Source organism: Triticum dicoccoides, chromosome 7A, assembly GCF_002162155.2.
Source record: "Triticum dicoccoides isolate Atlit2015 ecotype Zavitan chromosome 7A, WEW_v2.0, whole genome shotgun sequence".
Classification (NCBI taxonomy): Eukaryota; Viridiplantae; Streptophyta; class Magnoliopsida; order Poales; family Poaceae; genus Triticum; species Triticum dicoccoides.
Genome location: NC_041392.1, coordinates 490,587,989 through 490,602,741, shown reverse-complemented (window position 1 = coordinate 490,602,741; position 14,753 = coordinate 490,587,989).

Genomic DNA, 14,753 nt, shown 5'->3' with positions numbered 1-14,753 from the left:
CTAGGAGACACCAATCTCCAAAAGGTAATAGATGGTGTGTTGATGATGAACTCCTTGCTCTAGTACTTCAAATGATAGTATACCCAACACTCAACTCTCTCTCTCACTGATTTAGATTTGGTGGAAAGATGATTTGAGTGGAAAACAACTTGGGGAAGGCTAGAGATCAAGATTCATATGGTTGGGATGGAATATCTTGATCTCAACACATGAGTAGGTGATTCTCTCTCAGAAAATGAATGTTAAAGTGTAGGCATGTTCTGATGGCTCTCATTACTAATGAAGGAAGGGTGGAGGGGTATATATAGACTCCACAAAAAATCTAACTTTTACAAAATTTACTAAACTCGATGGGACCGAATCAGAAAACTCGGTCATATCGATTCAATTCAAAATGTGAATGTTAGGCTTTTCGGTGGACCGACATGTCAACTCGGTGGGACTGATTCCATTAGGGTTAGGGCATAACGTAATCTCGGTGAGACCTATTACACAAACTCGGTGGGACCAATTTTGGTAATAGGCTAACCAAAGAGTTGGTCAGGCAAACTCGATGGGACCGAATCGCTCATTTCAGTGAGACTGAAATGTTATGGAAGGGAAACAGAGAGTTTGCATTGCGGACTCGGTGGGACCGATCGCTCATCTCGGTTGAACCGAAACTTTACAAAGGGAAACAGAGAATTTGCAATCCCATCTCGGTGAGACCGAGATCCCTATGGTTGAGACCGAATTGGTTAGGGTTTCTGGCAGTGGCTATCTGAAGTGAACTCGATGTCGCCTGATAGAACATTTCGGTGGGGCCGAGTTTGACTTTTGGTTTGGGACATATGTGGATATGAGAAAGTGGTTCGGTTTTTTTGGAGCATATCACTAAGAATTTTGAGCAAGTAAGCCATTAAGCAACACCTCATCCCCTTTTAATAGTATTGGCTTTTCCTATGGACTCAATGTGATCTTGGATCACTAAGATGAAAATGTAGAGTCTTGAGCTTGAGCCAATGTGTGTCCTTAGCATTTTGAGGGGTCCACATTCCTAATCCATGCCATGCCAATCATTGAACTTTCTGAAATGATCATCTTGAAATAGTATTAGTTCAATGAGCTATATGTTGTTAATAATTACCAAAACCACCCAAGGATAGTTGCACTTTCACCCACCCACCGCACGTTCAAGCCTGAGGTCGGAGAAAATACAATTGCAAGACTCACCCATCAGAGTTCCTCAGCATCTACACCATCGCGATGCAGGCTGTCGGGGCTCACGACGATAAGCTGCTTGCCAATTATTTCCCATTGGCACTTAAGCCCAACGTCATGTCATGGTTGATGCACCTGCCAGTGGACTCCATCTCTTCTTGGTCGGATCTATGCCACGAGTTTGTTGGCGCCTTTACCGGAGGCCACCAAGCTCCTGGCCAGGCGAGTGATTTGCATGTCATCCCCCAAAAGGACGACGAGTCCCTGCGCAAGTACATACAAAGGTTCAGCCGTGTGCAGTACAACATCCCAGATGTTCATCCCGCCGCTGTCATCAGTGCATTCCATCAGAATGTGCGCAACCGCAAGATGCGCGAGGAGCTGGCGATGAACAAGGTTAAGGATGTAGCCGAGCTGTATGTTCTGGCCGATAGGTGCGTTCGGGTTGGTACCGCGGTGAAGATGCCGGTGCGGGAACTGACTCCACAGAAGAATACGTCGTCGCCCCGTCTAGGAAGGTCCGACACCGCAACAGGAAGCATAAGGGCAAGACCGTTCTTGCCGTCAAGGAATCCGGCGACCCCGGTGCTGCCAAGAAGACCAAGGTTGATGGCCGGCAAGGAAGTTGCTGGTGCGCCGCCTGCCGGGCTTTGGCGGCTGCCGACAAGCCTGGAGGCTCCGACAAGCAGTATTCCAAGATCCACCGCACCAAAGGCCACGACCTCCAGAATTGCTGGCAGGTTCAGCTGCTTGCAGAAAAGCAGAAAGCTGGATATAAGAGGCGTGACAAGGAGAAGGGCCATGATCGTGCTGAAGGGTCCGACAAGAAGCGTGGCGGTCGGGGAGGCCACCGCGACAAGGATAATCAATAAGAGAGGCCCGCTTGGGGCCGCAACAAGAAGGAGGAGGATGATGATCATGATGAGGACAACGAGTCCGGCGAGCACGAGTTCCAGAAAGCTACGAAGGCCATGTGCGTCGATGGTGGCGCCTCCCTGCACACCTCTCACCGCCAACTAAAGTAGTGGGCGCGTGAAGTCACTACAGCGGAGCCATCGTTCGACGCCCAGAGGCCACTGAAGTGGTCCAACACGCCTATTATTTTTGACACCGAGGATCACCCTGACCGCACAACTACGGTCGGGTGTTTGCCGTTGTTGGTTTCCCCAACAATACGCAACCTCAAGGTGACGGAAATACTAGTTGACAGTGGGGCCGGTCTGAACTTGATCTCGCCCACTGTGATTGAAAGGGTATAGATCCCCGATGGAGATCTCGAGGAGATGGGCGCGTTTCAAGGGGTCAATCCAGGGAGGAGTCAGCCGAAGGGCAAAGTCACGTTGCCTATTACGTTTGGGGGCGAGCAGAACTATCAGACGGAGAAGATCGTTTTTTATGTTGCCAAGATCCCCTTGCCTTATAATGGGATCCTCGGCCGCCCAGCACTGGCCAAGTTTATGGCGGCATCACATTACGCTTACAACACGTTGAAGATGCCCGGGCCGATGAGCATCATCACCGTCCCCTCCGAGAAGCAGGACGCGCTTATCTGCGCCAACCAACTCTACCGGGAGGTAGTTGCAGTGGCTGCCGCCAAGATGCCTGTCGCTGCGGCCCGGGGAGGGAAGAAAACCGGAAGACCTCTACCTCTTCTGGCAAGGCCCCTTCCGGCAAGACTTCCGACCCCGGCAAGGACTCCTACACCTCCTCCGGCAAAAGCGCCTCTTCGGAGCACACCATTGAGGACGTGCCAGAGAGAGTTCTACCAGCGGGAGCAAGAGGTCCAAGGCGGCCCCGCCAGAAACTAAGAAGGTGCCCGTCAAGGAGGATGGCATGGGTGGAGCTTTTACCATAAGCTCCACCCTCGACAGCAAATAGGAAAGCATGCTCGTCGCCTTCCTGCAGGCGAATGTCGACGTGTTTGCATGGCAAGCATCTGACATCCCCGGCATTCCCAGGGAGGTGATTGAGCACCACCTTGCTATCTGTCCCCATTCGTGACACGTCAAGCAGAAGGTCAGAAAGCAAGTTTTGGAGCGAAAGAGTTCATCATCAAAGAGATCAGGAAGTTGGAGGCGGCAGGCTTGGTCAGAGGAGTGCTCCACCCCACGTGGTTGGCAAATCCAGTGGTAGTGCGTAAAGCAAATGGAAAGTGGAGGCTATGTATTGACTACACAGACATCAATAAGGCATGTCCAAAGGATCCTTTCCCTTTGCCACGCATTGACCAGATCATGGACTACACTGCCGGGTGTGACCTGCTGTCATTCCTCGATGCCTACTCAGGATACCACCATATCTTCATGATGAAGGAATACGAAGAGAAAACTACGTTCATCACCCCTGGTACATACTGTTTCATATGGATGCCTTTCGGGATGAAGAGCGCGGGTTCGACATTTGCCTGAGCGGTCCAAATTGGTTTTGAGCCCCAGCTGCATAGAAATATGGAAGCCTATATGAATGATATAGTGGTCAAAACCAAAGACAAGGCCACGCTCGTGCAAGATCTGGACGAGACATTTGCCAACCTACGCAAGATCAACCTCAAGCTCAACCCAGAGAAGTGTGTGTTTGGTGTTCCATCCGGCAAACTTCTCGGGTTCTTTGTGTCTCAACGTGGAATCGAAGCAAATCCCGACAAGATCAAAGCAATTGAGCAGATTGAGGTGCCAAGATGAGTCAAAGATGTTCGAAGGCTTGCCGGTTGTGTCGCTACTCTAAGTAGGTTCATCTCCAAATCTGTTGAGCACGCCCTCCCCTTCTTCAAAGTTTTGAAGAAGGCGGGTCCAATGAAATGGACTTCGGAGGCAGAGGCGGCATTGCAAGATTTTAAGAGGTACCTCTCCTCCACGCCAATACTAGTCACAACTAAACCGCAAGAGCCGTTGCTGCTATACCTAGCAGCAACGAATCAAGTGGTTAGTGCTGCACTAGTGGCACGGAGGGAATTTGAGAAAGAAGCTGCGGTAGCAGTAGAGCCTTCAGATGATGGGCCGGAGCTCTCCCCGGAAGAGCCTGGTCCCGGCAATACGGAGCCTGCGCAAGCGGGCAAAGTCGAATAGAAGAAGAAGGTGGTGGTGCAGCACCCGGTTTATTTTGTCAGTTCCCTCTTGCAGGGGGCTAGATCAAGATATTCTGGCATACAGAAGCTACATTTCGACCTTCTTATGGCCTCAAGAAAGCTGTGTCACTACTTCCAAGCACATGAGATCACCGTTGTCACCTGCCTCCCTTCGCAACGAATCTTGCACAATCCGGATGCCGCTAGGAGGATTGTGGAGTGGGCGCTGGAACTGTCAAGCTTCAGCCTCAAATTAGAAAGCACTTCAACAATCATGAGTGGAGCCTTGGCAGAGTTCGTAGTGGAATGGACCTCAACCCCAGATGAAGAAGTTAGAGAGACCACCCTTCCCGGCAAGGAGACGAGCCGTGATTGGATCATGTACTTTGATGGAGCCTTCTCGCTGCAAGGTGCTAGTGCCGGCGTGCTACTCATCGCACCCATTAGAGAGCGCCTCAAGTACGTAGTCCAGATGCACATTCTCCAGGAAAAGTCAACGAAGAACACGGTGGAGTACGAGGGATTGCTTGCCGGTCTCAGGATCGCGGCAGACCTCGGAATCAGGAAGCTCATCATCAGAGGTGATTCGTAGCTCGTCGTCAAGCAAGTCAACAAGGATTACCAGAGCCTGCTGATGGAAGCTTATGTGGATGAGGTGAGGAAGTTGGAAGAGCGTTTTGACGGTCTGCAAGTAGAGCATGTTCCCCGAGCGGAGAACAGCATTGCCGACGACTTCTCGAAACGCGCTACCCTCAAGTTGCCTGTGGAACCAGGTACCTTTGTGCTTCAATTGACCCAGCCATCCGTTGAGCCATCGGCGGGACAGAACAAGCGAAGGAAGGCAGGCCCCGGCAAGTACTTTCCCGCTGAGCTCCCAGGAGCCACTGACAAAGACGTTGCCAGATGCCCCAAGCTTGCTGAGGGGCAGCAACCTCCGGTGGGGCCCCAGGCCCCGACCATAGGCAGCTGCCCCTACGGTCGAAGATGAGCCATTAGTCCTTGTCGTCGAGCCCCAGGCTCAGGCATGGGCGCATCACACCGTCTGTTTCCTCGAAACAGGGGAACTCCCTGGGGAACAAGAAGAGGCAGAGAAAGTAGCCCGTCGGTCCGGCATGTACCAGTTTGTGGATGATGCCCTATACGGAAGGAGAATGAATGGTGTGAAACTAAAGTCTATCCCTCGGGAGGACGGACTGGAGCTGTTGGCAGAGATACATGGGGGCATGTGTGGCTCCCAGATAGGGTCGAGAGCCCTTGCCAGCAAAGTGTTCCAGCAAGGTTTCTTTTGGCCCACTCCTCTCCAGGACGCAACTGCACTAGTAACCAAGTGTGAAGCGTGCCAGTTCCATTCAAAGAAGCTTCATCAGCCAGCCCTAGCCCTTCAAACAATCCCTCTTTCCTGGTGATTTTCGGTCTGGGGGCTCGATATACTGGGCCCTGATACGTCTCCAACGTATCTATAATTTTTGATTGTTCCATGCTATTATATTATCTATTTTGGATGTTTAATGGGCTTTAATATGCTCTTTTATATTATTTTTGGGACTAACCTATTAACCGGAGGCCTAGTGCCAGTTTCTGTTTTTTTTGCCTATTTTAGTGTTTCGCAGAAAAGGAATACCAAACGGAATCAAAACGGAATGAGCAAGCAAGTTGGATGCACACCCACTTAGTTTCTTTTGTTGAGCTTTCATACATTTATAGCTCTAGTGCATCCGTTGCATGGCAATCCCTAGTCACTCACATTGACATCTATTGATGGGCATCTCCATAGCCCATTGATACGCCTAGTTGACGTGAGACCATCTTCCTCCTTTTTGTCCTCTCCACAACCACCACTCTATTCCACCTATAGTGTTATGTCCATGGCTCGCGCTCATGTATTGCGTGAAAGTTGAAAATGTTTGAGATTACTAAAGTATGAAACAATTGCTTGGCTTGTCATCGGGGTTGTGCATGATTTGAGTATTTTGTGTGACGAAGGTGGAGCACGGCCAAACTATATGATTTTGTAGGGATGAGCTTTCTTTGGCCATGTTATTTTGAGAGGACATAATTACTTTGTTAGTATGCATGAAGTATTATTAAATTTATGCCAATAAACATTTGTCTTGAATCTTTCGGATCTGAACATTCATGCCACCATAAAGAAAATTACATTGATGAATATGTTAGGTAGCATTCCACATCAAACATTCTATTCATATCATTTACCTACTCCTGGACGAGCAAGAATTAAGCTTGGGGATGCTTGATATGTCTCCAACGTATCAATAATTTTTTATTGTTCCATGCTATTATATTATCTATTTTGGATGTTTAATGGGCTTTAATATGCTCTTTTATATTATTTTTGGGACTAACCTATTAACCAGAGCCCAGTGCCAGTTTCTATTTTTTGCCTATTTCAGTGTTTCGTAGAACAGGAATACCAAATGGAATCCAAACGGAATGAAACCTTCGTGATGATCTTTCTTGGACCGAAAGAAAACCAGGAGACTTGGAGTGGAAGTCTGGAACTCCGTGAGGCATCCACGAAATAGGAGGGCACGCTCCCCACCCTCGTGGGTCCCGTGGAGCTCCACCGACATACTTCTTTCGCCTATATATACTCTTATACCCTAAAAACATTAGGGGGGGCCACGAAACCACTTTTCCACCGCCGCAACCTTCTGTACCTGTGAGATCCCATCTGGGGACCTCTTTCAGTGATCTTCCGGAGGGGGAATCGATCACGGAGGGCTTCTACATCAACACCATAGCCTCTCCGATGAAGCGTGAGTAGTTTACCACAGACCTTCGGGTCCATAGTTATTAGCTAGATGGCTTCTTCTCTCTCTATGATCTTCAATACAAAGTTCTCCTCGATGTTCTTGGAGATCTATTCGATGTAATACTCTTTTGCGGTGTGTTTGCCGAGATCCGATGAATTGTGGGTTTATGAACTTGATTATCTATGGATATTATTTGGTTCTTCTCTGAATTCTTATATGCATGATTTGATATCTTTGCAAGTCTCTTCTAATTATCGGTTTAGGTTAGCCAACTAGATTGATCTTTCTTGCAATGGGAGAAGTGCTTAGCTTTGGGTTTAATCTTGCGGTGTCCTTCCCAGTGACAGTAGGGGAAGCAAGGCACGTATTGTATTGTTGCCATCGAGGATAAAAATATGGGGTTTATATCATATATATTGCTTGAGTTTATCCCTCTACATCATGTCATCTTGCTTAATGCGTTACTCTGTTCTTATGAACTTAATACTCTAGATGCATGCTGGATAGCGGTCGATGTGTGGAGTAATAGTAGTAGATGCAGAATCGTTTCGATCTACTTGACACAGAAATGATGCCTATGTTCATGATCATTGCCTTGGATATCTTCATAACTATGCACTTTTCTATCAATTGCTCGATAGTAATTTGTTCACCCACCGTAATACATCCAATCATGAGAGAAGCCACTAGTGAAACCTATGGCCCCCGGGTCTCTTTCTTATTATATTGCATATATTGTATATTCGCATCTCGTTTACTATTTTGCAATCTTTACTTTCCAGTCTATACAAAAAATACCAAAAATATTTATCTTATTATGTCTATCAGATCTCACTTTCGCAAGTGACCGTGAAGGGATTGACAACCCCTTTATCGTGGTGGTCGAGAGGTTCTTGATTGTTTGTGAAGGTACTAGGTGACTTGTGCGTTGTCTCCTACTGGATTGTCACCTTGGTTCTCAAAAACTAAGGTAAATTCTTACACTACTTTGTTGCATCACCATTGCCTCTTCAAGGGAAAACCAACACATGCTCAAGAGGTAGCAAGAAAGATTTCTGGCGCCGTTGTCGGGGAGATCTACGCCAAGTTAAGACATACCAAGTACCCATCATAAACTCTTCTCCCTCACATTACATTATTTTCCATTCGCCTCTCGTTTTCCTATTCCCACTTCACCTTTGCCTTTTCTTCGCCCTTCTTCTGTTCGACCTTGTGTTACCATGTGCCTTTTTTTGCTTGCATCTTTGCTTGCTAAGAGTTTATGGATCCTCATACACTTGCTAATCTTTTTAACAGATCCAGTTATGATGAACCAATTGCTAGTGAGTTGAGTGCACTAGATTATCTTTATGAGATTTTGTTTGAAATTCGTGAATCTGAAAACTTTCATGAAGTGTAGAAAGAAGAAAATGATAAAGTGATTCACGATAGCCCCTTGAATGAAAAGCATGATTGCAATGATGTTATTATAAATTATATTAATGTCAATTGTGTTAATGATATGCAAAACTCTAAGCTTGGGGATGCTAGTTTTGTTATGTCCACTACTTGTTGTAATGATCATGATTGGGGTGATTCTTCTTATGATCTCGAAAATTTATTTAAATCCCATGATGAATATGAGATTGATAATAATGTTTGTAATAGTACTGAAAGTGGGTTTGGAAGAGTGTCAACTTTAGATCCAACATATTTGGATAATGTTCAATCTTATGAAGTTTTTGATAAAAGTAGTTTTGGAGATGTCATGACTTTAGTTAATGATATTCCCACTATTTTGGAAGAGTGTCAACTTTGCATACATGCGGATCATGTAGAGAAAATTTCATGTGATACCTATATTGTTGAATTTGACTATGATCCTACATGTAATTATTATGAGAGAGGAAAATATGGTTGTAGAAATTTTCATGTTACTAAATTACCTCTCGTCATGTTGAGATTGCTACTGTTTCTTTTTTCTTCCATACATATGCTAGTTTTTGCTTCTCTTGATAATTTGTTTGCTTATAAAATTCCTATGCATAAGAAGTATCTTAGACTTAGATGTGTTTGTCATGTGTTTTGTGATGCTCTCTTTGTGCTTCAATTCTTGTCTTTCTTGTGAGCATCATTGAAATCTCAATGCCTAGTTAAAAGGCTTTAAAGAAAAGCGCTTGTTGGGAGGCAACCCAATTTTATTTTTGTTCTTTGCTTTTTGTTCCTGTTTAGTAATAAACAATTTATCTAGCCTCTAGGATCTTCTTGGGTGATTGTGCCAAGTAAAGCCTTTAGGATCTTCTTGGGTGATTGTTGTTTGATCTTGCTGATAAAAACAGAAAATATGTGCTCACAAAAATAATTTTCATTTTTCACCAGAGAGCGATAAAATACCAATTCCAACTACAGTAGATCAATATATAAATTGTCCTGGTCGTCATAATTTTTCAGAACTTTTGGACTTACAGAAGTATTCGAAACCTACAGATTGCTACAAACTGTTCTGTTTTTCACAGATTCTGTTTTTTGCGTGTTGTTTGCTTATTTTGATGCATCTATGGCTAGTATCAGGGGGGTATAAACCATAGATAAGTTGTAATATAGTAGGTTTAACACCAATATAAATAAATAATGAGTTAATTACAGTACCTTAAAGTGGTGGTTTATTTTCTTATACTAACGGAGCTCATGAGATTTTCTGTTGAATTTTGTGTTGTGAAGTTTTCAAGTTTTTGGGTAAAGATTTGATGGATTTTGGAACAAGGAGTGGCTGGAGCATAAGCTTGGGGATGCCCAAGGCACCCCAAGGTAAAATTCAGGGGCAACCAAAAGCCTAATCTTGGGGATGCCCCAGAAGGCATCCCCTCTTTCGTCTTCGTCTATCAGTAACTTTACTTGAGGCTATATTTTTATTCAGCAGATGATATGTGTTTTGCTTGAAGCGGCTGGTATGATTCGAGCTTTGCTTTTTAGTTTACCACAATCATCCTTGCTGTACACACCTTTTGGGAGAGACACGCATGAATCGGGATTTATTAGAATACTTTATGTGCTTCACTTATATCTTTTGAGCTATACAATTTTGCTCTAGTGCTTCACTTATATCTTTTTAGAGCACGATGGTGGTTTTATTTTATAGAAATTATTGATCTATCATGCTTCACTTATATTATTTTGAGAGTATTTTAGAACAGCATGGTAATTTGCTTTGGTTATAAAACTAGTCCTAATATGATGGGCATCCAAGTTGGGTATAATAAAAACTTGCATAGAAGGTGCGTTGAATAGTAGAAGTTTGATACTTGATGATTGTTTTGAGACATGAAGATGGTGATATTAGAGTCATGCTAGTGGGGTAATTGTGAATTTGGGAAATACTTGTGTTGAGTATTGCAAGTCCTGTAGCATGTACGTATGGTAACCGTTGTGTAACAAATTTGAAGCATGAGGTGTTTTTTGATTGTCTTCCTTATGAGTGGTGGTCGGGGACGAGCGATGGTCTTTTCCTACCAATCTATCCCCCTAGGAGCATCCACATAGTGCTTGGTATTTGATGACTTGTATATTTTTGAAATAAGTGTGTGAGTTCTTTATGACTAATGTTGAGTTCATGGATTATACGCACTCTCACCCTTCCACCATTGCTAGCCTCTCTAGTACCGCGCAACTTTCGCCGGTACCATAAACCCACCATTTACCTTCCTCAAAACAGCCACCATACCTACCTACTATGGCATTTCCATAGCCATTCCGAGATATATTGCCATGCAACTTTCCACCGTTCCGTTTATTATGACATGATCCATCATTGTCATATTGCCTTGCATGATCATGTAGTTGACATCGTATTTGTGGCAAAGCCACCGTTCATAATTTTTCATACATGTCACTCTTGATTCATTGCACATCCCGATACATTGCCGGAGGAACGCATATAGAGTCTTATTTTTTGTCCTAAGTATCGAGTTGTAAATAAATAGAAGTGTGATGATTGTCATTATTAGAGCATTGTCCCATGTGAGGAAATAAATAAGAGAGAAAGGCCAGATAAAAAAATAGAAGGCCCAAAAAAGGAGAAAAGAAAAAAATGAGAGAAAAAGAGAGAAGGGACAATGCTACTATCATTTTACCACACTTGTGCTTCAAAGTAGCACCATGATCTTCATGATAGAGAGTCTCTTATTTTGTCACTATCATATACTAGTGGGAAATTTTCATTATAGAACTTGGCTTGCATATTCCAACGATGGGCTTCCTCAAATGCCCTATGTCTTCATGAGCAAGCAAGTTGGATGCACACCCACTTAGTTTCTTTTGTTTTGCTTTCATACATTTATAGCTCTAGTGCATCCGTTGCATGGCAATCCCTACTCACTCACATTGACATATATTGATGGGCATCTCCATAGCCCATTGATATGCCTAGTTGATGTGATACCATCTTCCTCCTTTTTGTCCTCTCCACAACCACCACTCTATTCCACCTATAGTGCTATGTCCATGGCTCGCGCTCATGTATTGCATGAAAGTTGAAAAGGTTTGAGATTACTAAAGTATGAAACAATTGATTGGCTTGTCATCAGGGTTGTGCGTGATTTGAGTATTTTGTGTGACGATGATGGAGCATGACCAAACTATATGATTTTGTTGGGATGAGCTTTGTTTGGCCATGTTATTTTGAGAGGACATAATTACTTTGTTAGTATGCTTGAAGTATTATTATCTTTATGCCAATAAACTTCTGTCTTGTATCTTTCGGATCTGAACATTCATGCCACAATAAAGAAAACTACATTGATAAATATGTTAGGTAGCATTCCACATAAAAAATTATATTTCTATCATTTACCTACTCGAGGACGAGAAGGAATTAAGCTTGGGGATGCTTGATACGTCTCCGACGTATCTATAATTTTTGATTGTTCCATGCTATTATATTATCTATTTTGGATGTTTAATGGGATTTAATATGCTCTTTTATATTATTTTTGGGACTAACCTATTAACAGGAGGCCCAGTGCCAGTTTCTGTTTTTTGCCTATTTCAGTGTTTCGCAGAAAAGGAATACCGAACGGAATGAAACCTTTGCGATGATCTTTCTTGGACCGAAAGCAAACCAGGAGACTTGGAGTGGAAGTCTGGAACTCCATGAGGCGTCCACGAGATAGGAGGGCGCGCCTTGGGGAGTAGGCGCGCCCCACACCCTCATGGGCCCCATGAAGCTCCACCGACGTACTTCTTTCGCCTATATATACTCTTATACCCTAAAAACATTAGGGGGAGCCAGAAAACCACTTTTCCACCGCCGCAACCTTCTGTACCCATGAGATCCCATCTGAGGACCTTTCTCGTGATCTGCCGGAGGAGGAATCGATCATGGAGGGTTTCTACATCAACACCATAGCCTCCCCGATGAAGCGTGAGTAGTTTACCACAGACCTTTGGGTCCATAGTTATGAGCTAGATGGCTTCTTCTCTCTCTTTGATCTTCAATACAAAGTTCTCCTCGATGTTCTTGGAGATCTATTCTATGTAATTCTCTTTTGCAGTGTGTTTGCCGAGATCTAATGAATTGTGGGTTTATGAACTTGATTATCTATGAATATTATTTGGTTCTTCTCTGAATTCTTATATGAATGATTTGATATCTTTTCAAGTCTCTTCGAATTATCGGTTTAGTTTGGCCTACTACATTCACCTTTCTTGCGATGGGAGAAGTGCTTAGCTTTTGGTTCAATCTTGCGATGTCCTTTCCTAGTGACAGTAGGGGCAGCAAGGCATATATTGTATTGTTGCCATCGAGGATAAAAATATAGGGTTTATATCATATTTCTTGAGTTTATCCCTCTACATCATGTCATCTTGCTTAATGCGTTACTCTTCTCTTATGAACTTAATACTCTAGATGCATGCTGGATAGCAGTCGATGTGTGGAGTAATAATAGTAGATGCAGAATCATTTCGATCTACTTGACATGGATGCAATGCATGTGTTCATGATCACTGCCTTGGATATCTTCGTAACTATGCACTTTTCTATCAATTGCTCGGCAGTAATTTGTTCACCCACCATAATACATGCTATCATGAGAGAAGCCACTAGTGAAACCTATGGCACCCGAGTCTCTTTCTTATTATATTGCATCTCTTTTGTATTCGCATCTCGTTTACTATTTTGCAATCTTTACTTTCCAACCTATACAACAAAATACCAAAAATATTTATCTTATTATCTCTATCAGATCTCACTTCGCAAGTGACCGTGAAGGGATTGACAACCCCTTTATCGCATTGGTTGCGAGGTTCTTGATTGTTTGTGCAGGTACTAGGTGACTTGTGCGTTGTCTCCTACTGGATTGATACCTTGGTTCTCAAAAACTGAGGGAAATACTTACGCTACTTTTCTACATCACGCTTTCATCTTCAAGGGAAAACAAACGCATGCTCAAGAGGTAGCAAGAAGGATTTCTGGCGCTGTTGCATGGGAGATCTACGCCAAGTCAAGACATACCAAGTACCCATCATAAACTCTTCTCCCTCGCATTACATTATTTTCCATTCGCCTCTTGTTTTCCTCTCCCCCACTTCACCTTTGCCTTTTCTTCGCCCTTCTTCTGTTCGATCTTGTGTTACCATGTGCCTTCTTTTTTCTTTCATCTTTTCTTGCTAAGAGTTTATGGATCCTCATCCACTTTATAATCATTTTAAGAGATCCAATTATGATGAACCAATTACTAGTGAGTTGAGTGCACTAGATTATCTTTATGAGGTTTGCTTGAAATCTGTGAATCTGAAAACTTTGATGAATTGTTGAAAGAAGAAAATTATAAAGTGATTCATGATAGCCCCTTGAATGAAAACCATGATTGCAATGATGTTATTATAAATTCTATTAATATCAATTGTGTTATTGATATGCAAAACGCTAAGGTTGGGGATGCTAGTTTTGCTATGTCCACTACTTGTTGCAATGATCATGATTGGGGTGATTCTTCTTATGATCTCAAAATTTTTTTAAACCCCATGATGAATATGAGATTGATAATAATGTTTGCAATAATACTGAAAGTGGGTTTGGAAGAGTGTCAACTTTAGATCCCACATATTTGGATAATGTTCGATCTTATGATGTTTTTGATAAAAGTGGGTTTGGAGAGGTCATCACTTTAGTTAATGATATTCCCACTCTTTTGGAATAGTGTCAACTTTGCATACATGTAGATCATGTAGAGAAAATTTCATGTGATAGCTATATTATTGAATTTGACTATGATCCTACATGTAATTATTATGAGAGAGGAAAATATGGTTGTAGAAATTTTCATGTTACTAAATTACCTCTTGTCGGTGTCAAAACCGGCGGATCTCGGGTAGGGGGTCCCGAACTGTGCGTCTAAGGTGGATGGTAATAGGAGGCAGGGGACACGATGTTTACCCAGGTTCAGGCCCTCTTGATGGAGGTAATACCCTACGTCCTGCTTGATTGTTCTTAATGATATGAGTATTACAAGAGTTGATCTACCACGAGATCAAAGAGGCTAAACCCTAGAAGCTAGCCTATGGTATGATTGTATGTTGTCCTACGGACTAAAACCCTCCAGTTTATATAGACACCAGAGGGGGCTAGGGTTACACAAGGTCGGTTACAAAGGTGGAGATATACATATCCGTATTGCCTAGCTTGCCTTCCACGCCAAGTAGAGTCCCATCCGGACACGGGACGGAGTCTTCAATAT